The 27500-nt window shown below is 29.1% G+C and overlaps 1 protein-coding gene across 3 annotated transcripts in view; it reads right to left on the bottom strand.

The window, feature by feature from the left end:
• LOC145259121 (nucleolar protein 4-like) overlaps positions 1-27500 on the bottom strand; it is a 1685616-nt gene that overhangs the window by 159758 nt on the left and 1498358 nt on the right. The gene's annotated exons all lie outside the window — the stretch shown is intronic.

The raw sequence follows: 27500 nt of genomic DNA, 5'->3' as shown, positions 1-27500 counted from the left end.
AAAGTGTACTAGGGGCGCCCGTCTTTGACCGGCCTTAAATTACGCTGAAATATGATATCTCAATTTGTCCTGATTTCTTATATATATTATAGAGTCGTGATTTCAAAAGAAAAAAAAAAGCGTATTTGGGCACCATCAGCTAGAATCGAAACCGAAAGCAAATCTGTGGCACGCAAAGCTGATAATGTTACCACTGTACCAATGTGGCACGTATATGAACCGATTAAATGTAAACTAAGATAAATGTACAATATGTATAACGATTTTTTTTTAAATTTTGACCCCTAAAAAACTATTTTTACCGGCTAAAACCCCATAAAACAACGGCCGATACAAAATATAATTATTTGAGGCAGCTAGCGCCGCTCTGCTACTTTTAGTTTCGGAGGAGATAGAGTTTGAAAATATGGATACAGACAGACGTAGTGAAATTTATAAATTAGATTTAAGCGTATTTTACAACTCGGTATGGTTGGGTGCCCCTGCTAATTAAAATATAAAACTCAAAATGTTAAAATATTTAACTTTATCTCTGTCTTGGAAACTATTTTTTCTTCGAATCAGTCTGAACTAATTACAATATTATTTTCTGTTATGCATGCATATATTGAATAATTATAGCCACAAAACTAAGCGAGACGTTTTACCCGTTAAAATAATAGAAATTAAACTCTGTTGACTTAGAATTAGTGATTGGTGCTAAACTGATGATTCAATATAGTAAAATATTTGCTTATTTTTCATAAATATTAATCCCTATCAATCTGTTTCAATCGCTAACCGTGAATCAAACGGATATCATATTACTTATTTTACTGCAACTGATATCCAAACTACATACAAAATTTCAGCCATATCGGCTCATTAGTTCCAGAGAAACTCTTAGAATACATGTGGTATAATAATGACCGATTGATATCGAACTATACTAATCTCTAACTGTGCATCGAACATATATCATAATACTTAGTTCGCTGCACGTGGTCATAACAACAGAGAATGAGAAATTTTCAGATAAATGAGCACAGTAGTTAACGAGACAAAGGGGAATGGACAGACAAACAAACAAACAGACAGATTAAGAAAAATAGATACGGTATTCAAAATCGATAATCAACTGGCTGAAGTCATGATTTTAGCAAATAAAGGTTAAAAATATGTTCGAGATGTTCTCAAATTTTGATAAATGAATCTGTTTTCTTTGAATGAATCGCCTTGAATTTATGAATTAAACAGTTTCAGTGGGACAAGAAAAGCGACACGTAGGTGAATGTGGCTGAAATAACGATTGCGACATATCAATCAATTCGCGAGCAAGAAAAAGAAAAGAAATGTCTCGCCATTTCACTTGTATCATTATTATCAATATCACATAAAAGTGACTGACAAAATAAATTACAAAGAAAGGCGGAAGACAGACAAAGGGGGGAAGGGAGAGTAAACAATGAGTGTGCGTGTCTTTGTGTTCATTTTATTTCTCTTTGTTTTACGTAAAAAGACAAGAAAAATATCGATTTTCCTCGCCTGTTTATTGGCGAGTCTGGCGTGGAGAAGAATTATGACAGTCTAGTGGCCGGCGGGGGACCGTCTCAATTTGTAACTGTCAATTCCTCGCCTGAAATACTATTTTAATATTGTCTTATTGCTATTACTACTACTACTACCACAACAAGTAGTAGTTTTAATAAGAGTAGTTGTCGAAATTCCATTGTGAAAAGTAACGCAAGGATCCTGTTTTGGGTCATAAAAGATAAAGTAACATAAGTACGAGATCATTATTTATATATATATATATATATATATATATATATAGCTCGTCTGAACTCCAATCTCTGGGTCCCCCCTCGCCAATCTTTCACGAAAAACACCCGTCTAGCTGAATCCACTGTGAAAAATTTCCCCCACTCAATATCTATGCTTAAATCAAAACGAAGATTCCATGAACAAAGCTTCTTTCTTAGAACTGCACGCCTGTGGAACTCTGTTCCGTCTGCCTGCTTCCCACCGGACTACAACTTGGATGTGTTTAAGCCCAACGTTAACGAATTCCTAATGAACCGCCCCCTTAAGTAAACACTTCATCAAATCTCCACACTAACGTAATGTACTTGCAATAACCCTTATCCCTGAGTGGCTTCCGGGCCTTGATAAATGGTGATCACTGTGTAAAAAAAATATATAGAGAGATATATAGATATATAGATATATATAGATATGTATATATATATAGATATATATAGATATAGATATGTAGAGATAGATATATATATATATAGATATATATAGACAGATATATATAGACAGATAGATATATATATAGATATATATATAGATATAAATATAGATATATATAGATATAGATATAGATATAAATATAGATAGATATAGATATAGATATATAGATATATATATAGATAGATATAGATATAGATATATAGATATATATATAGATATATATAGATAGATATACAGATAGATATAGATATAGATATATAGATATATATAGATAGATATACAGATAGATATAGATATATAGATATATATATATATATAGATATATATAGATAGATATACAGATATATATATATATAGATGTAGATATATATATATATAGATGTAGATATATATATATATATATATATATATATATAGATAGATAGATAGATATTATAAAAAACTACATGATTTGAAGGAATAACAATGCTGTCATTTAGATGACAATAGTGCAATACTAAAGCTATAAATATTTCTTAACTTTTAAGGTACTCTGTTAATAAGGCTACATACATAAGTATTAACTCATTTCCCGAATTTTTTTTTTTCATTTATTGGTCATAATTTTACAATTGCATCAGACCCCAATGCTAACACTGGGTACTGATACAATGTAGTGACCTACAAATGAAACTAATTCTGAATATGAGTAAATACTGGTGTATCCGTGTTAACGTGGTATATTGAAAGAATATATATATATATATATATATATATATATATATATATATATATATATATATATATATATATATATGCTTAACATAAATACATACAGCCCTGTGGGTTGAGCGTTTTTGCACTTTGGACCACTATGTGCTGATGGGATAAATGTACCAAAAATATACATATGTCAGTGTACAGAAATGCTGAAACAAGAGGCAGTTAAATGTGCCATGAACAGAGAAGCAGCAGTCTAGACTATATATAAGGGTGTCCAAAGAGGATAATCACTTAAAAACAGTGATAGAGCTATGAAAAGGATACTTGAACAGAGAAAAGGGATTGCTTCTGTTACTCGAAAAATAACCAAATTAAAGTACGGTAAAGTAAAAATAGTCAAGACCAAGAAAATGTAAATGTAAACTCTGTGGGCAGAAAAACGAAATAGTAGATCAAATCATATGTGAAAGCTGCAAATTCGACTCCGAAAAATACAAAACCAGGCATTACTATATTACTGAGGTAGTTTTGTGAGGAATAAGCAACAGAATGCGATTAGAACACATGTAAGAACTGCACAACCATAGCACAATTTTGTTTGTATTTTTGATAATTGACGAAATAAAATTCTATGCCACAAGGAAATATAAATGGACGAACATATCCAAGGCAAAATATTGAACTTTATAATAAAATAAAAACTTCCCGAATAATAAATATCGATAATAATATGAAGCAAAAAAATAAATAAATAAAAAAACAAAAATAAATAAAAAAAATAAAACAACAAAAAAAACTTGCCAGGAAGCTAAATAAATCATGAAACATTAAAAAGATCGCTGTAATGCAAATAATAGTGGGAGCCTTGGAAACTATTTTTTAAATATCATAAAAGAAAGGCCTTGAAGAAATGATGATAAGAAAGGAGGGCACTCAGTGTAAAAAAAACACACTGAAAGTGTCTGAAATATTGTAAATATTATAGATAAGATATAGCGCGCAGAAACCAACACAAAATGCGGACCAATCACAAATGAATATATTTTTTTTAAAAAGCGCGTAAACCCCAACATGACCAGTGACATGAAACAAGATAACATAAAGTAATGGACGACATGAGCAAAACTACCGAGAAGCACACACGCACAAGCATTTTTTGGAATCCAGCATCTAATTATGCCAAAATATGGTTCTGGTAGATAAATGAAAGACAAAAAAACAGAGGGGGGGGGACCAATTCCACTCGTATACTTGTTTATAAATGGGCCCCAGCAATGACGAAATAAAAACCCCCGGTGAAATACTATTGTCATCATGGCTGTGTACATGGCACCTGTTGACCACATAGAACAAGAGCTGAGGCCTTTACTTTGGCAGCCCTGTTTTACTGAAACAATCACTTGCTGTTTTGTCCTCTTCTGTTTACTGAGAGGCATTGTGCATAGAAAATAAGAAAAATAGTAAAATTTTAATACGATAAACCTAGAATGATCTGCAATGTTGCAAGACAGCTGAGACAACCAATAAATATCAGCAGCACAATGATAAATGTTACGCAAAAATAGTTAAGCACTTAAACAACAAATCGTTCGCATAAGCATGGGATGATTAGTAGACATACTCCACGGCTTTTACTAAAGGATAGTGCCTGATCTGCCCTTTACTAGTTGAGTAAAAATCCTCCGGGCGATTTTTAGCTTGGCTCAAACCTATGGTATCACATTTATACTGCAGTTCTCCAACGTTTAATATGCAACATTCGTTTAACATTGACTTCTTAGAGGTAAAAACATAAAGACGGGAGACACGAAACAGCTACTGAATAAAATAATGTATCCTTATTTTATGACGTATGTACACACACACACACACACACACACATATATTTGATTTTTTTTTTTTAGTGAAACATTTGCAAAAACTTTAGCCCGCTGACAAAGAACAGGTGATTTACGCCAAATTGCTGGTTTAAAATATTTAATCTTGGGCTAATTATTATATTAAATAGCAATCCCTATTCATTTTTAACTGTGCATTGTGTAACTACAACAATAATTAATTCGCAGAACCTTGACGTAAAAACAAACAAACAGATTATAATATATATATATATATATATATATATATACACACACACACATAAGCCTTCAAGTGGTTTATACTTTGTAAAAATAGTCACCCACAAACAAACTCATGAGAAATATAATAGCTGTAATTAAAATTAAAGTAAATATATTTTCTTTTTCATGACTGTAACCTGCGTCTGACACCACGATATTATTTGTATGATTAATTTAAAAATAATTTTATTTAAAACGTAAACATTGACTGACTATATATATTTATTGATTTTTGTAATTCATTAAAAATATCTACTCACAAAAAGATTATTTTTACGGCTCCATTAAAGACCAAAGTGTAAGAACATAATATCCACAATATCAGTCTATTTAACACTGTAGAATAGTATGTAGTTACCGCCACTGAAATTGTAATGCTAAAAAGGTTTTAAAGTGTTCACGTTTATTTAATTCTCTTAAACAAATGGAATTAATAATTATAATAAAAGCTGTATAGATGGATTATTCCAGGAATCCAACTGAATAGTTTATTCCAATTATACATGTAACACCATTTTAATTTCTTGAAATGTTTTAAAAGTACATATATAGACATATCAACTTTGTCTAGGAGAGTTTCAGAATATATATATATATATATATATATATATATATATATATATATATATATATACTGCAATAGGTTCCATTCGTAAAAGATAAAAATACATAGACACATACAAAACATTAAATCATGAGGAATATACATGGTGAAGAGTATACTAATTAAATTATATTTCACGGTTTATACCCTTTATATCATTCTATTGATGAGGCTCGATGTATGTCCTGTAGTAATATTTTACACACATCAAAAGTACCATATATATATATATATATATATATATATATATATATATATATATATATTATACAAACATTATTGGTTACATATATGCATACATATTTCAGTGGAATCAATATCGCCAATTTTTTGGTCTGATGAAGTGATCTCTTTGAGTAGGGATTCCATTGAATATTTTTATAATAAAAAAAACTATATACGAACTCTGCCCTATATTGATCACTCTTCGATAACCACAGGGGTTCATTGGATTTACATCTAAGAAACAAATCTATAAAACCATTATATATATATATATATATATATATACACACACACATATATATATACACACACACATATATATACACACACACATATATATACACACATATATATACATATATATATACACACATATATATACACATATATATACATATATATGTATATATACACACACACATATATATATACATATATATATACACACATATATATATACATATATATACATATATACACACACATATATATACATATACACACACACATATATATATACATATATATATGTATATATATAACTATAGCTTGCATATTAAGTTTCCATCATTTACGGCTACTGGTTTAGCATGTGAATGAATCGCACTACATATAAAGTATGGAATATTAACGCATTATCTCTATACGCACACAAACACAATGAAATCATACATGAAAATATAGGCAAAAGTGTGGTTATTGAATTAGAGGCAAGACACAAATTTATGACACACTGAAAGGAATATGAAGTAAAATTGCAAAACGTGTCACACAATGTCGTGATTATCATCACATTTGCTAAACCGTGTTCGTTCTTTACATGGTTAACGTATGAAGACCAAGAAAAAATCTTTGCCGTGTCGAACAATCCAAGAAAGGAATCAAATCATTTTGCGATTGATGTTCTAATAAAAAGAAAATAAACACCTAAAAATCATCGCGTCGAAGCATGGCGAAACATAGCCACAGGGTTTTACAAAGACATTCGTAGGGAAACAGACATCTATCATTTTGCTAAAATAATTGCAACAGGAATGATAATGCACTCTAATAACGTTCACACATACACACTAATATCTGGATATATATATATGTGTGTGTGTGTGTGTGTGTGTGTGTGTGTGTGTGTGTGCGTATAGTTGGTTGTTTTTGTTTTACGGCATATCAACCCTTTCCGGGTTATTTAATGCCGAATCCAAAGATTTTGAAGAAAAACTTTTTTTAATAGAATATATTTGTTGTTTTCACGTTGGTTTCTATTTAACCCATAGTTGGGACCCTAACAGGTACTACCACTCCGGGTCAGAGTGGACCTGTGAGCAATGGAACTAAAGGGTGGATTCACACTCCCCAAAGCCCACAAGCTGGGGCCTTACCACTGGATATAGTTTAAGATCATATCCAGGACCCCCATTGAGGGACTTTTACCCTCTGCAGAGGAGCAGTCGGCGTATTCTAATGCCCCACCGACAGGGCATGTGTGTATAGATATGTGCGTATGTATATATATATATATGCTTACTTGAATACATAAAAAATGCATATAATCGACCACATACTACGGGCACACAGTTTACTATGTTCTTAATCGCTGCTGGAATCTTGTATGTTCAAACATTTCCAAAGAGTAACTGAAGTCCATGGATCATAAAAGATCTCTATTCGATCGAAGCGATTATATAAGATGTGACATCATCTATTGCACAAATAAGGCATCCCAAGACTTTAAAAACCTTCCTATACTACGGATATCGATGTGATTGAAGAAGAATATATTCTTGCTTGATATTAACGGGTGACATGAGCTGCGGAAAAACAGCGGAAGGAGGTAATGATACACTGGACGTCGGTCTTGATATCTTTCGTTTGACTGACGAATTTACTCTGTTCAGCTATCACCATTTTTTCAACGCTATAGAAACCTGCTATGAATGCTAATTCTCTGCAAGCTTCGTTGTGATAAAGGCGATCCATTCGATCAACCTTGTTACATTGCACATTGTTGGCTTTTCTGATTGTGAAAGTAAACAGATATTTTAAAACGCTTATTATTGGGTAACTATTTATCAAGGTCAACAGCAACGTGAGGATATGTGGTAATTGTGTGAAATGAGTGTCCGTCGAAAGATGAGGAACAATCAATTTGAACTAAATTTGTTTATTGATGGGGCAGGCTTATGGCAAATATTTTTTAACATTAAATGTACAAGCGACCATGTTGTAATCTAAAGGAAACAAGTTCCATGTTAAGATTAATCGGGTTTATTTAATTTCCTCCTTACGACACACATATGAGGAAAGAAAGAAAAATTTCCGACAGAGAATGATTTGTATATTACAGGAAGTAACCAAAGATCTCACAATTTTCACAAATATTTTAATTGCATTCTGGCATTGGCCATGACTCAATGTAGAGCATACTAACATTTTTAGAGTGGTTGAAAAATAAAGGTTGCGAGTCTGTCTCTGCTCTATCTATGGCAAGTGCTCGACTGAACTCTGATCTATGGCCCTCTTGCCAAACTTTCACAAGAACACTCGACTAACTACAACCACTATATACGATTTCCCCACTCCCTATAGGGGCCTAACTCTAAACGCAGATTTAAAGAACAAAGTTTCTCCTATAACTGACCACCTGTGGAATACTGGCTTGCTTCCCGATTGAATACAATATGGAAGCGTTCAAGTCTAACGTAAACAAATTCTTGTTGAACCGTTCCCATAAATAATCAAATTCTACCCAATGTACACCATTAACGATTACTACCATCTTGCATACATTAACACTTATCTTCAAGAGGACTTCCGGTCTTGATAAATAGTGACTCCCAAGTAAAAAAAAAGACAAAAGAGAAAAACAACTGCAAGCACTATGATTTGAACTCGCACTCTTCGGATTATGAGACTTTTGTATTTACCATACCTCTTTCACACTATCCTAAGTACCCCTTGTCTTATTCAACCTGTTTTTCTAGCTGAAACATTAAATGTGCCAACAATCGATCATCGGTTTAGTATTATACTAGACACTTCGTGTTAGTAGACAACGTGTCGCTTCAGAAGTTTTCAGCCCTTATATAGAAACAATGATTGTTGGGACTGTCTGTTTTGTTTTGATTTTTGCTTTGTTTAATTTTAGCACCTCCTCATCTATATCTACATGAATATTTTTATAAGTCATATATTTGGTTAAAATCATTGAGTTTTATATATTTTAAGTGAAAATTTTAGACAGTTCCATTCATGCTATCCATTTTAGTATTCATCTATTACATATTTCATTTTGTAGTTTCCTCTATTAATTTGTTTTAAATCATGAATATTAGCAATCATATATATATATATATATATATATATATATATATATATATATATATATATCGCTAGATTCAGCCACTCTGGTGAGTCGTAGATGACGAAACACGTGTCAGTGTATAATTATATAATAAAAACAATATATATGCCGCTCCCCATTTGGTGGCACCAAATTGGTTAAAGGGAAAATTATTCCCAACTCGCATTCAGGTAAAAATGTACTTTCATAAATAATTGAATTTATTCAAAACTTATCGCAGAAACAAAAACAAATGGCACACACACACACACACACACACACACACACACACATATATATATATATATATATAAACATAACTACTACATGTCTAAACCGTTCACCAAGAGATATATGTATATTTATTGCTTATTTATAAGTAAATTCAAGAAAATCGTATGCTTAATTTCCTGTCTATATAAAACTACCAATGATTCACTTAAAAATTTTATCAGTTCCATATGCAACCGCAAATTGTTTATAGTAAAAATCACATTCCAATAATTATTTGTTTGGGGCCGTTATGAAACAAATGAGTACACAACAGAATGCGAGTCAAAATATTAGCTTATTTCAATGAGATTGATTCTTTTTTTAAATACGGGAGTGAGATCAAGTTTTAAAAAATCGATTCCTATGTACTTTTTATGACTTCTATATTTTTATTTATTATAGTGAAACAGTTTCACACAATTGACCACGAATTAAAGAGAAAGAGGGGCGTATGTGAGGAAAGAGACTTGTTTAAAAAACGTGTAACGTGGTTTACAAGTTTGAAATAAATATGCACCATAATTTCTAAGTGTTCTTTTATTATAGTTATCATCAATATCAACAGACAGCACAATGTAATCCGACTAGATTCTAAGTTAATCAAAATACAACGTCAGTAAGAATAAACACCTGCATGTTCTAAATCGCATCGTGATTTGTGTTGGATTTAAATTTAAACCATCAATTCTAAATTGTAATTATTTTGAAATGGATTTTAATTTGTTGGAATGCTATATTAAAACTTCAGTATCTTCCTGCAGTGAGTTGTCCTTTATTGCTCACATTCAAAGAGAGATGTTTCTGACGAGGAGGAAAGAATTGCCGTTTTCTGGGGAAACATCTATCCCATTTAACACTTACCATTGTCAAGTTTTGATATTGAACTGTTTTTAGCTTTTTATGTTAAGTGGCTTTATGCCTTGTCTGGAGTACTTTCCATAAGAAAATATTTCTTATAATGTTAATAACGATGCATTTTTTTTAAATTTGATATGGAATTTACGTAAATTTAATAGTTTTTTCTCTCTCTTCTATGTTTACATTTATGTATTAAATATTTTTATTAATACAAATATTAAAATACTCCGTTTGTACGTTACTCGCCCATACTTAACGTTGATAAACACATATTGAATTATATTTAATTTACTATATTAATTAACATAAAAGAACTAGAGAAAATGTTGTTTATCGTCGTTTTTAGTATCTCTTTTATGTATTCGGCCAGTAAATAAGAAATCCTTCTAGAATAAAGCATTTTGTTAAATTCTCGTCTCTAATCAGAATTCCGCATTTTAGAAAGATGGAGCTTTTAATACATTATATACCGACCCTATGCATGACTCTTCCGCCGTAAAGATTAAATCAATAGGATATATATACGTATATATATATATATATATATCCTATATATATATATATATATCCTATATGTATATATATATATCCTATATATATATATATCCTATATGTATATATATATATATATATATATATATATCCTATATGTATAAATATATATCCTATATGTATATATATATCCTATATGTATATATATATATACATATACATCCTATATATATATCCTCTATGTATATATATATATCCTATATATATATATATATATATAGGATATATATATATACATAGAGGATCCTCTATGTATATATATATCCTATATATATATCCTCTATGTATATATATATATATATATATCCTATATATATATCCTATATATATATATATCCTATATATATATCCTATATATATATATATCCTATATATATATATATATCCTATATATATATATCCTATATATATATATATATATCCTATATATATATATCCTATATATATATATATATCCTATATATATATATCCTATATATATATATATATCCTATATATATATATCCTATATATATATATCCTATATCCTATATATATATCCTATATATATATATCCTATATATATATATCCTATATATATATATCCTATATATATATATCCTATATATATATATATATCCTATATATATATCCTATATATATATATCCTATATATATATATATATATATATATATATATCCTATATATATATATATGTATATATATATATATATATATTAGTAGTAGTAGTAGTAGTAGTAGTAAGGGGGCGCCCTGTTTTAGCCGGTCGTAAAATACGCTTAAATATTATATTTTAATTTGTCCAGAATTCGTATATATTATTATAGTCGTGATTTCAAAAGGAAAAGAAAATATTTGGATGCCATCAGCTAAAATCGAAACCGTAAGCAAAATTGTAGCGTTCAAAGCTGATGACGTTACCACTTTACCAACGTGACACGCATATGACCTGATTAAAAATGCACTAAGGTAAATGTAAAAAGTGTTTAACGATTTTTTTTCTCAATTTTTACCCCCCCCTTTTTTCCTTTAAAAATCTATTTTAACCTGCTAAAGACCCATAAAAGAATGATCCATAAAAACTACAATCATTAGAGGCCTCTAGCACTCGGCAACTTTAAGTTTCGGAGGAAATCCAGTTTGAAAATATGGAGACAGACAGAATGAGTTTTATAAATCAGATTTAGCAATGTGCCTTATTTCCGGTAATGCCAATAACATACATCTCATTATTAGTATATAATTATAATTATATTCTGACGGAACCCGTAACATTTTCATATATATTATATATTGCTACAACACATTTTATGAACGTCCGGCGCGAATGTAGACAGCACGATATTATTTTGCCCCATGGGTTTGAACTGAAATATCGATGTCTTCGTAATCGTTTAGTATATTTTCAGAATACATCCGGCGATGTGGGTCTATAAACAAATCCTTGTAAGAGTTAGTGACATCTGTCTTTTCTATTGAGGTCACCCGTTAAAAAAAACTCACACACACACACGCACACACCATTTTTGAAAAGTAATATCCACATTGATCCTAGCTAAAAGAGCCAGAAATGCTATTTCAATTCAAGTTTCACGCTCAAGAAAAGAGCAGCAGCAGATGAAATTTAAAAAAACAAAAATAAATATTGCATCTTCGGAAATTTTGCGATCCCAACTCTAAAAAAAGGGGAGGAGGGTGATAACGTACGTACGAAAAAAAAAATGGTTTTTACTGTTATAATATAGATTTTTTCTTTTTTTGTAAAATGAATTTTGTGTTTATATTTCTCACAGTGAATTTTATTTTTTTAATTTTTAATTTTATACAAATAAAAGCAATAAAATATTAGAGAACTCCTGGCATAGACATTTTTTCTACCTTTTGGATATTCCCCCTCTTTTCTTGAGTATTCTTATGTTAAATACCTCTTTGTTAAACTTTCGACTTTTGATTCTGTTTTCTAGTAACATGTGCATTGGGTTTTTTTTTTTTTTCATATATCGTTATTAATTTTCTTCTAGCCTAGAAAGACATGCTTTTCTAAGTCTATATTATCTGTTTGTATTCATAAGATATGTACATGTGTGTGATTGTAGGAGGGAGGGCCTTTAACATGACGTTGCCCGTGCGTTTCATCCTCTTGTAAAAAAGAATAAGAGGGTAGAAATCTGGGGAATCCGCCGCTATTCCATTGATCGTGCCTCCCTCCCTCGACACGAGTGAGGCACTGAATCAGACACGTGTTCTGTTTTTTTTTTCTTTGAAGAAATAACAACAACAACAATAATAATAATAATAATGACGACAATAATAATCATAATGTGGCGATCACACTCAGCTGGCTGCATCGCTTCCGCATGGAATTCACTTCTTCGTGAATAAAACGATAGAGAATAAAAAAGAAGAAAAATGGCGACTATTCGAAAATAATCTGAGGAGGTGGGTGGGAGTAAAAACGACACAAATACGTAAACACGCACGCACGAGCACATGCGGAGTTGGAGGAAATAGGAGGAGAAAAAAGGTGTTCGCCATTTTTTTTTTTTTATTTATCGCAAATAGCACGCTTCGAAAGTTACGCAGAAAAAAATTAGGAACACACACAAAAAAGTAAAAACGATGCGAGCGAATGACGGAAAGCAAAATATTATTATTATTATGATTTTTTTTTGTATATATGTTATGTAAAAGGTTTACCGTTGTAATTGTTTGTTTAAAAATCTTGATCGCTTTTTTTGTTTTTTTTGGTTCAATTTCTGTAAAAAGAAACTCATCTATAGAATATAAGAAAGCTTTACCGCGCGAACAGATTATGAATTCGGAAAGTTTTTCGTTCTTTAAGTCGTGATAATAGATGGACCGTCGGAAATGCCAGCTTGTTTCAGATGAGTACTCTTTTATTTCTATTCATTTTCTTATTAGTTTCTGCAAGCCGAGGATGGAGCATTCTATCGGATGCCAAATATTCACCCGCTTGCTCAGATATTCCAACCGAGACATTTTTTTTTATTCTGACCGTCCATTTCAATGCAATTGCTTGAATCTTCTTTGCACTTGTTTCACCGCGTGTATTTGCCAGGTAGTTTTTTGAAATTATTTTTCATGGGACCAGTTGCTCTTATAATAACTGGAATATATTACATTTCGAGAATGGAGAAAATGGAGAGTTTAATGGGGATTCAAGTGAGGGTCAGCAGCAGCGGTATCCTGCAGGTGGGAGATATATCGATCCTGTGAATATATATTTGAATCCAGGCAACACAAAGTAAACGCAATCGTTATTAATATGGAAAACTTTTTATTTACTACGATTTGCTGTGAAAGTTCCACAGCGATATTTTTCATTTGATTTATAGTGCGGCCATGCATACTATAAACGTCCGGCGGGAATTAACACCTCACGATATTATTTATACCGTCTTTGATTTTAACGGAAGTATACATATATAGATACTATAGTTTCAAAATATTTTTTGTCTGTTAATCTGTACAAATTTTTAAAAGTTTGCACATGTCCATTGTATGAAGATTTGACGTGTAACGTTCATTACTTAAAGGAATCTAAGAAATACGTAAATTATTCATGATCTTTTGAGGTTGAAAGCCACGGAGGGTAATTGCAGTCTGACACAGTGAAGGTCAACAGCAGAGGTATACTTCAGGTAAGAGATAGATCCTGAGTAAAATCCTTACAGACGAGGTATTTTGTGACAACATGAGAGAAACATGATAATAACAAATGTACTCCCTTGAAGCTAACGAATCATCGTGTTAGCTAGCTTTCAAGCATCACCTTATATGCGTTTGAATCGGGAGATTTTTTTTTTATTATTCAATGCAAACCTGTCTCTGAATAACCTGTTTAATACACCGTCGGTGACGTCCTTTCCCAGACCAACTTAGATAGATCAGAGACTAAGAAAAGCAGTTATATTTTTATGACTTCTCGATCGACGTATGGATAAACTATATACGTTTTATACAGTTCTTTCAATTTATCTTTCTTGAAAACAATTTGAAGGTATAAAGGTCGCACGTAAAGCATTACAGACATTTTTTGTTATTGTTCTTACGTGTTGTGATAGATTTGATTGTTGGTAATCGACAGGAGATATCAAATAAGATGAGTCCAGAGAAAGAACATATTCTTCGTATAAGCAAGTGTCGAGAACATTGTAATCGCTGTATTTTTCTATTTTGTTTGCTTCGTATGTAAAATTTTGAAAATTTGTATGAATTTGACAATCGACATATACTTTTGAGTTGCATTATCTTAGCAATATAATAAGGAACACATGGAAATGATCACGTGGGCGTTAGCAACTCTATAAATATGGTGATATAATATTGATAGGACTCAAGCCATTTGCATTGAGAATTAAGCCCTCCTGGGAATCTATTTTATATCGTAACATCTAGTTATTTATTAAGATGAGTGCTTAAATAAAACTATTCGGTTTTCATAATATATATTGGAAATCTGACACAAGAACATGGTACATAGATTATTATTGGCCTGGCAATGACATAAGGAAACAACCGAAGCAGCAAAATTGAAGATGTTTGCCAGGGCACTATATATACAAATGTAGGAATATTTGGTCATAATTTATTGATTTGAAAATATAGGTTCTATTTTACCAATTGCCATAAAATTTTATCGATAGAATAGTATTATAATCTTCAATAGACCTGCAAATTTACATATAGTTTAGTCTCATTGTTAAGGGGGATCATTCATCGCCCAGAGCCTAGTTTTGGAACTTTTTTAGCGCCATAACAAGTTTCAGTCATTAATTTTTTCTCTGGTTTTGCATATGAATTAAAACATATATAATCCCCCAAAATCTGACTATTATGGAGAGGAGATTGTAACTTGCTTCGATTGTTTCAAATTATCTGAAATAACAGATTGATTCCAAAAAAAATCTCGTATGTTATATCTCCCTTTGGTTTTCATACATGACTAATATTACAGTGTATAAAGATTATTTGATACAGGAGATATTCATAATCGTATCCTATTTACCAAAGAGGGAAGATAGAACATATAAAATATATTTGGCATCACGTCTCCCCTTATTATATCAGATAATTTGAATCCATAGCGGCAAGTTTCAGTCTCCCCTCCATCAAGGCCAGAGATTTGGTGGAAAATATCTATATGTGTGTATACATATATGTATACAACGCATATATACGTGTATATATATATGCGAGAGAGAGAGGAATGTGTACACATATCGATATATATATATGTGTATATATGTGTGTATATAAATATTTACATATGTATATATATATATGTACGTATATGAATGTATACATATACATGACGTATATGCATATATATATATATATATATTATATACGTATATGAATGTATGTATATATATATATATATTTATATATATATATATATATATATATATTATATACGTATATGAATGTATGTATATATATATATATATATATTTATATATATATATATATATATATATATATATACATCCGTATATGTATGTATATATATATATATATATATATATATATATACATCCGTATATGTATGTATATATATATATATATATATATATATATATATATATACATACGTATATGAATATATATATATATATACATACGTATATGAATGTATATATATATATATACGTATATGAATGTATATATATATATACATAAGTATATGAATGTATATATATATATACGTGCATATATGGATGTGTGTATATATACGTACATATATGTATATATATATATATATTTATATATGCATGTAATATATAAATATAATCAGATTTCCGAAGTCAGTCATGCATAGCATTCAAACCAATAAATTGAAGTTGTGATGCTGTAATAATATATTTCGCTACACTTAATTAAATAATGGTATCAGAAATCGTCTGGGCGGAATAAATCACTTTTTAAAATAATCACCTGAAAATGAGAACAGGAAAAACACCAAGATGTTTACTTATACTTAACTGGAAAATATATTAAGAATTTTCTTCTGTACGTTTTCGAATATACAACAATGTAACGCTGATCACATACATGTAAGTTAGTTTAGTATATATATTTTTTAAATTTGGAATAAATGCGGTTTTTTAGATGCGTATTCAACTATTACATTTTATGATGCGCAATGTAAATAAGTTTATCATTTTTCACATTTTGATATTCTAAAGTATTTCGATTTTAAACCAGAATACAAGTTGTGTAATTTATCAGAGTATTCCCAAATGAGTATGTTCTACAACTGATGAAATCGTTTTAGTGAAGTTTATCCAATGAAGATTCATTTCTAAAGGACAATCGTCAGATACGAGGGACTTTTCAAATGTAATGCCCTATGTTCGACAAACTTATGCATTAATGACAGAAAAAAAGGCATCTCTCTGTTGCAGATATTAACGGTGTAAGGCTCTAAAAAAGCAACCCCTGTCGAGTACATGCGTCAGAAGCAGAGGTGCAATATTGGATTTCTATAAGAGATAAATTGAATCGATCAACATTCACTTGCAACTGTTTACAAAGCAGTGGATGTCTGCACAATTAGGATATTGGTTCGTTCATCATTGGAAAAAGTACAATGAGAAAGATTGATGATTATGTTGAAAAAAAGTCACTTGTTTTAATGGTACCACTTCTGTCTTTGTAGCTCTCTAACTTTTTTACATAAAAAAGATGTTATGTTTATAACTATAATCCTACAACAGAATTACAATGAAATCGAAAAGAAAATAATATAAAATAGCTATATATATATATATATATATATATATATATATATATATATATGTGTGTGTGTGTGTGTATTAGAAAGTTAAACATACATACATTAGTCACATATAAACATCTATTAGATAGTCTAATATAAAAACATGAAATCTACTAAAATGTAAACACGTAATCTAATATATACACGATATTCTTAAATATATAAACATATGCAGATATATATATATATATATATATATATACACACATCATATTTATAATATACTGGTATATATCACATATCTATAAAACATAAGCAGAATATCTCTCTCTGACTCTCTCTCTCTCTCTCTCTCTATATATATATATATATATAGAGAGAGAGAGAGAGAGAGAGACAAGCAAAGTATATATATATATATATATATTTCTTTTATATAGATATATAACTTCTATTGCTTATGTTTATATATATATATGCATATATATATATAATTTGTCTTATATATATTAAACCTATATTAAACACATAGGGTAATTTAGACATGTACATATAAACTAAATACATATAATTGATATATACTAGCTCATACATACATGCATCATTTATATCTCATATATGTGTATATGTATTTTTATGTATGTTTATGTATGCTTTACATTTTATGTTTATGTATGTTTCCTATATTTTATTTATGGATTTTAATTCACACGTAAGCAGAAATAATAATAATTTCACAAACGAAAAAAAAGGCTTTTGTAAAACATCTATTCAATGAAAGATATGTGCACATTTGTTGATACGTTTATGCACCTATATTTTATATGGTTAAATATTCAAATATACTGAATACATATGTGTGTGTACATTCGTGTTTTGTGTGTATATTGTAAATTATTGAATACCCAATCCAACATAAGATTTGTATTATTCATAGATTTTTATGTAGAGATGTCCAGACACAAACAAACATATGAATATCTATCTATATGTCTGCATGTATATATATATATATATATATATATATATATATATATATATGCGTGTGTATATGTATATATATATATAATTATACGTGTATGTGTGTATATGTGTATATATACATGTATATGCATGTGTGTGTATATGTGTATGTGTGTATATATATGTCTATATATGTATATATGCCTATATGCTTGTGTATATACATGTTTATATATATATGTGTGTGTATATATATATCTATATTTATGTGCATATATATCTATATATATGTGTGTGTCTGTGTTATATATATATGTATGTGTACATCTATCTATCTATATATATATGTGTGTGTCTGTGTTATATATATATGTCTATATATATATATATATATATATATGTATATGTTTGTGTTATATATATAAGGGAGTAGGAGTAACAGAGGGGTTAATGGGCGTAGTTGTATTTAGTTTACATGTGCATGATTAAAGTATTCTATATTAATAATAGTTCTTCGATAAATCTAAATTAAGAGAATATTAAATTATCATTTTCTATAAGGCAATACTTACAAATCAACCACCCCCGCATCATTATATATAAGAATGTTTACCTTATATTTGCAAAAAGTTCAATGTTTCTTTACAGTTCAGTTTTGCATTATCCTGTTTTCCAGTGATTGCCATTCATAGTGAAACACTTTGTATACAAAATACATTTATCCTAAATTATTTCAAAGCATTTGTGATTAATCGAAGGGAAGTAACACACTGCCATATTCGATTTTACACACGTATTTGATCAGAATGAAGGTTAGAGTATGTCTTTGTAGAAAAGAAAAATAGCACATTTTATTTAACTAAAATAAGTATACTAGGGGTCGATATTTGTAAACGTTAACTTCCGCTCACAACTTCCGGGTACAATAAACTCATTTTATTCTGCGGTAAAGGGCAATCCTACCTTTACAATTGAAATTTTACATATATTCACCGCTCTACCTCCTATCAATTATCAAAGAGGGCAATAACATTAATGTTAACCCTTTCAATATATATATACTAAATTAAAATTGTATTCCTTATGACATGGGGGACTACAGGTGATATACCAGACCTGCCTTTATTATAACTACTTTTGGACTTTTTTTTTTATAAAAGATACGACTGATTCTATAGTTATGCAAATTTCCGTAACAGGTTCATACTGATCTTTGTCACCTTATCCCGTGCATAAGAAATCCAATAGACAATGGGTTTTATGCATACGCACACACACCATCTTATCTATATGTGTGTGTGTTCCAAAAGTAAGGACCCCTATTTTGAACTTACAAATAGGAAGAATAGGAAGGCGGAAACAGTGTCGTTAAAACACGCAACCTTTTGTGCTCCAACAATTATTTTTCTACCTTTAGCTAACACTATCGTCAATATTTTTTTCCAGAAACTCAATGACGCATTTCTGCTTCCACCGCACGTTTACGACAGTGGTTGCTGTTTTAATGTCTCACAATGTCAATATCTGAACAGAGAGATGAATCTTTCAGATCATGAATGCATGTGGTCAGTCATCATAGCAATGCAATCTTGAAAGCTTTTTATACATTCGGATGCGAAAAAAAATCGGAGGCATTACTTTCGGAAGAGCCCTCATAGTTTCAATTATTCTCATGTACGCGAACGCTATCATCGAATAGTTTTTCTATGTATTTTTATAGGTGGTCTTTGAAGTTTTGTTATTTATTAACAATTTTTGTTATTATCAGCGAACAGTTAATGAATAATATATATATATATATATATATATATATATATATATATATATATATATATATATATACATACACTCATACATTGGGACATCTGCATATATATACATATATATAAGTTTTAAAGTTTTAATTTCACTTAAATATTTTACATATCTTAATGATATTAATCAATAATCTACTATATATAATAATAGACTGCATTTGCATTCTGATTAAATTGCGGCATCAGAAAGGTAAATTCGGTGTAGTAAGATATAATGTGTAGTTGTCAAAGTTGAAATGCATACTTAAATATTAAACATGGATCAATAACAGAAACGGCTGAAGGTTCATCCTGCATGAACACTAAAGCACCTTTTTTTCTTTCTTTTTTTAAATCTTTTACCAATTCTTTCTTATCGTTCGACTGTTATCCTGTCCCTGCATGCATGCCTGCATACATATCCCGAAATGTTTAATATTATATATAAAGTAAAAATGGTTGAAAGTTGCTATCCCAGTGCAATGAAAATAAATTAATATCTATTTAAATATTTCAGTTTTTTAATTCGTTTTCTTTAAGCTCTATTATTCTGCGTAACAGATATCTAGCTTTCTCTTTCCACAATTGAAACAATTCGTTAATTTAGCTTATAACAACATTTTTCTCATACTGAAGAACCTGTTATAATTAAAGGAATTTATTTAATCTCATCTTATATCTATAATTATTATTTACTTGCCAACCCACAAGGGCAGAGTTAAATACAAGGTTGGTTTTTAATGGTACGGGGTACGTTGGATAAGGACAAAAATAAATCTGGTCTCAGTCATGAAGGATTTCTCCCCCACTGACCGAAAACAGAAAAGGCGAAGTGAAACATTAAAACAAATACTTATTTTTAGGTGTATTATTAGATTATGTTATGATTATATAAATTCCTTTTATATTATTTTTTTATTTCTAGAGTGTATATATATATATATATATATATATATATATATATATGGTATTTTAAAGACTATGATTGATATCTGTAATTGATGACGTAATAAGAGCAATCTACCTACATGAAATAAATAAAAGGTTCATGATCCCGAGTTTGAAAACAATTCATCTGGAGAAAGTTGGAAATGACATCATTAATAATATTGTAAATATAACAACCAAGATGCAAGTAGTACCATAGAAAATATTAAGATATATGTGGAGATTCAAGATTTGATTGTAAAGGCCGTCAGAATGTTATAGATCTTATAGTTATAGAAATTCCAAATCGAGTAAGTCCGTTACACAAGCTAATTTAAACTGTGCAAAAATAAACTAAAAGACAAATGTAGCATTACGACCCGGCGAGAGCTAAACTGTTCAAATGTGTTTTAATCCTAGAAGTCTTAAGGATCAACAAAGGCGAAATGTGCGCTCAATAAGTCATAGAAGACTTAAAATGTTGCAACATATTGCGAACATTCGTGACACATCATAATGGTAATTGTTTAGAGAGTACATTTAAAGACTGATATACGCTCTGCACTGTTTATAGTTGTTTTGTTTTAATTGCTGCACAGATGATTTCATAAGTTTTCAGTGTTAATATTTCTGTTCCTTTATTCGAAACATTTCATTGAACACTTCTTACTAGATTTGCGAACTGAATTTTGTATATATATATATATATATATATATATATATATATATATAATGGTATGTGTGGGTATATATACATATATATATATAATGCGTGTGTTTACTGAATTTATATATATATATATATATATATATATATTTATTTATTATACACATCATACAGATCTGAATATTGATAGATATGGAATGTAGACCTACGGCACAAATTTAATTTGATTTTAAGCTAGAAAACAGGTGACTGGAGGGTTCAAATTAGAATAAAATGCAACTTGGAAATTCAAATAAAGGTGCTATATATATGCATTCGCAAATATACATTTTACACTTAAAACATAATTTTAAAATATTTTCTATGCGTATGGGCTGAGCTCAGATGCTAAGGAATAATGCTGGAGAATTATATTGTTTGGTTTCGATTCTTGCTGATAGTATCTTAGTCATATTTGTGAACTTTTGAAATCATTACTATATTAGATACGATATAATAATCGTAGGATATGGTGTCTATAATAATGAATTACAAAACTTGCATGAACTAAAATACCATATCAAAGCGTACTTTATTTTTTATACGAACATTATTGGCTACATATGTGCGTATATGTTTCCGCTGTAACTTATTTAGCGTTTTCTGTCCTAATCTGAAGTGCGATGGTTTTCTAAAGGAGTTGCAGAATAAACATGTTTGCACATATGTAGGCAATAATATTATTATAAATACTTATACTACGATTATGTTCTGCTCATCAGTTAGCACTTTTTTGATAAACACCGAAGTGTCAGTGAATTTACTTCTAGGAAACTAGAGCGATTAAATATATATATGATAATTTCCTAAATAATAAAGTGATATTCACGGATTTGTGAATATCTTTATTAAAACAATACGGGAGAAACATTGGTTTATAATTCTTACATTGTAAATTGATCATTAATAGAATTTATATATATATATATAACTTTATATAAAGTTCATTTATTTCAACATTTTTTTGACGAACATTATACTTTAAGGGTATGCGCATCTAGGACATAAATGTTTTTATTCGTGAATCTAAACTCATGAACACTAATCAGTAGTAGGTTTGTGATATATATTCTAACAACCCAGTAACATGTGCACAATAATCTTTTTAATATATGTAAACAGTTAGGAGCGTCGATATATAAGTCATATACAGTGTTTTGCTGTATTTATGAAGCGATCATTATGAAATTTTGAAAAAAAAACTATTTTCGGAAACGTGATTCTTAACATGGGCCCATTCTATTATTTTGTGCCAAGAGATTGGACGTCCACCTAAGCTTCTGTTGCTTTAAAAAATGTTGAAATAAGATGTTTATAGAAGATGTAAGAGACAAAATAATAACTCTGCATCAAATTTTTGGTAATATTATAAACTGTTGGGCCTATCATTATGAATTCCAGACAACAAGGCATGTAAGGTGGATCAATTATGGTTTACAACTAAATGTGAAGCGTGCCACTGAAACTATACCATATTTTGTGCATAAAAACAAAAAAAAATGAAAACTAATGATACCTTTCTAATTATAATCATCTTGGGATACGCAGTTTTATAGTACATGTATATATTTGATGTTGCGTTTACATACTGCAAACAGTTGTACCTCCTCGACGTAACTACCCCCAACAAAACCGACAAGCTAGTAAGTCTCATCCCCTTACAGTAGAGATCCCTAGGTGCAAGAAAGCCTTTTACTCCAATAGTTTCTTCCCCAGAACTGCGGGTCTTTGGAACTCCCTTCCGGGATTCTGCTTTCCCAACTGCAATGATATGCAGAAGTTCAAGTGTAATGTTAACAAACATCTTTCTACTCATCTCCCTTCATAATGACCCCGCTAATTAAGTCCCTGATAGTAGCCCCCTGCTTCAAAGTGGCACTGTGCCTTGCTTGGGGTAAAAATTGAAAAAAGAAAAATACTCCTATATAAGCATGATTTCCATATCAAGATAAATACAGATTATGTGTGTGTATATTTACTGATTTGGGTTGTTGGTTTTGTTTTACGGCAAATCAACACTTTCCGGGTGTCGAATCCAGTTATTTTTGAAATAATATTCATGTTGCATCCACTTAATTTTGTAGAAGGTTTTTATTCTTCAAGCTTTTTGTATCTTCAATCGCTAGTTTTTAGTGTTTGGTTTGGTTGTTTTATAGTGGATTTTATTGTTTTTGTAGAACATGAATGAGTTCTGCAATGGGAGAGAAAAAGGGTCACAGTATTAATGTTTGGTACATTTTAAGCTAGTAAACCAGTCAGGAAGAGAGATAAAAAGGGGAAATAGGAAGCAAGAAAAGGGGGTGGCGAGATGGGTTGTTGTTTTTGGAGAACATAATTCAGTTTTGTAAAAGGAAGTATAAAATCCAAAAAGCGTTAATGTTAGATGCATTTCGTCTCACGAGGCCAATATCTTCAGACAACCTTCTCTGCTAGCACCAGATGTATATTAAGAAATATACATATTTTATATATATATATATATATATATATATACACACACATCTTTTCTAAGTCTTATTCCACTTTATCTATTTGTTTGTTTATTATTTCATCAATATGTCCAAAAGGTACACTGTTGCGCAATATAGTTAAGGTATTGCCAAAGGATTTTACACACTTTTATTTCGGCATGATTTCTTTATATAAGCTTTATTAAAAAAATTTTTTAGATTAACGAAGTTACCTCAGCAACATTAACGAAAATCTATTTTAAATACACGCTTTATTATTAATGCTCATTAGTAATAGACATTTTTAATTGTTCTATTAAGAAACATTATTTAAAGTTGATTTATTTAATTACTTTATAATTGAATTTATATTTCATTTAATATATTTTTAGTTATTATCAAGACATCAGTAGCTTTTTAAAAACGGAAGTAAGTTTTATTTAAGCCATGAGTTATTTACCATTTAAGTTATGAGTGGCATTACCCTATTTAGATAGGAGTTATTTCGTGTTTAATTTCCATAGATAAAGATGGATGTGTTTTATGCTTCCATAAATTAAATACGTAGTCCATATATATATATATATATATATATATATATATATATATATATATATATATATATATATATATATGTATGTATATATATATATATATATATATATATATACATATTTGAATGAGGTAAGTGTATGTTTAAATATCTTTATGCACAATAGTCACTTCTAAACTGATAGGTTGTTATAAATATTCCATAAATTTCAATAACTTTGAAAAACATAGAAACAATGGGGCATGACATATGAAAAATTATACAGTCAAATGTTGCAGACAAATCAAAATATTGACGTATTCATAAGAGAACAAGTGAGATTCCTTTAATTTCAACTTTAAGTTCTTTAGACATTTTCTAGAAACAATATCATATGATGGATTAAGATCAATATTGGAAAGGGGATTCTAGAAATACGGTTTATTATCAGTGAAATATGAAACGGGAAGGAGATTTTATAAAATATATGCTATGTGTTATAGCAAAAAATATAATAAATATAATTGATAATATATCTGGACAGGTGTTTTTGTTGTTTTAATCGGTTATTGTAGGCTTGTATATATATATATATATATATACATATATATATTTCATGGTAAACAACTGATGATCCCTTAAAAAATATAAAAATTGGTATTATAGTATATTATATTATAGAGAGTTGATGCAGTGATTGCAGGTGATTAAATGACTTACTGACTAGATGTTTTTTTTAATGAATGATAAAAAATAATTTTTTGTGTGGTTTCAAATGTTAAAAACTTCAAAGACTATATATATATATATATATATATATATATATATATATATATACGTATTCATTTACCATATGTATATATTTGTACATATATACACACATGCATATAAAATATACATATATATATGTAGATCTATATATAAATATACACATATATACTTATATGCATGTATAAGAACTCACACGTGTACACATATCGATAATGTATATGGAAGTAAACATGTATATATGCTTCTACACGTATATATATGTACACACATATACACATGTTTAACTACTTTATATGTATATATTATTGTTTTTGTTATTATTATGAATATAATTTGAATACCTACAAAACACTCTCCTCCTGATCTGTACGAAGTTTTGTCAGGACAACCTGGCATGAGCATACTTTCACTAAATATACAAAATCACATTCTCGCTGCACAGTATCGCTAGCCAACATCCGTTTTTACGGTGAGTGTTGCACCTTTCTTTAGTAATAGAACGAAGTTTTATACTTAATAAGGCTAGATAAATTCTTGTCCTTAAAGCCAGTAATACCACGGGGCTAGAAGAAATATATACTATAACTAAGTTAGGAGGTTATTATGGAACATGATGTTGCGCATTCTTTACAACCTCAGTGTTTGAGAGATAAAAGAAATCTTTAATGATACAATCGAATATATATGGGTCTCATATGGAGATCAAGTGTTAGCCCTAAGATAAGAGCTCCATGAGATATTAGAAGAAACAAGTGGTGCAACAGCCTTATATATATATATATATATATATATATATATATATATATATATATATATATATATATATACACATATATATATGCACTCTATACTATCTATATATATGTGTGCTATATATACTATTTATATATATATATATATATACTACCTATATATATGTATACTACCTTTATATATATATGCTATATATATATACTATATATATATGCTATATATATATATGCTATATATATATATACTATATATATATGCTATATATATATATGCTATATATATATATACTATCTATATATATGCTATATATATGCTATCTATCTATATATATATATATATATATATATATATATATATATACGCACTCTATACTATCTATATATATATGTGTGTGCTATATATACTATTTATATATATATATATATACTACCTATATATATACTACCTTTATATATATATGCTATATATACTATATATATATGCTATATATATATATATATATATATACTATCTATATATATATGCTATATATATGCTATATATATATATATGCTATCTATCTATATATATATATATGCTATATATATATATGCTATATATACTATATATATATGCTATATATGCTATATATATACACTATCTATCTATATATATATATGCTATATATGCACTATCTATATATATATATATATATATATATATATATATATATAGATAGCATATATATACGTTATATATATACTATTTATATATATATATATATACGTTATATATATACTATTTATATATATGCTATATATATACTATTTATATATATGCTATATATATACTATATATATATGCTATATATACAATCTATATATATATATGCTATATATATACTATCTATCTATATATATGCTTAATATATACTATTTATATGTGCTATATATATGATATATATATATATACTA

The sequence above is a fragment of the Euprymna scolopes genome, chromosome 3 (genome assembly GCF_053919585.1).
Source record: "Euprymna scolopes isolate OS-2025 chromosome 3, ASM5391958v1, whole genome shotgun sequence".
Classification (NCBI taxonomy): domain Eukaryota; kingdom Metazoa; phylum Mollusca; class Cephalopoda; order Sepiida; family Sepiolidae; genus Euprymna; species Euprymna scolopes.
This window is presented reverse-complemented; position numbering and strand designations above follow the sequence as displayed.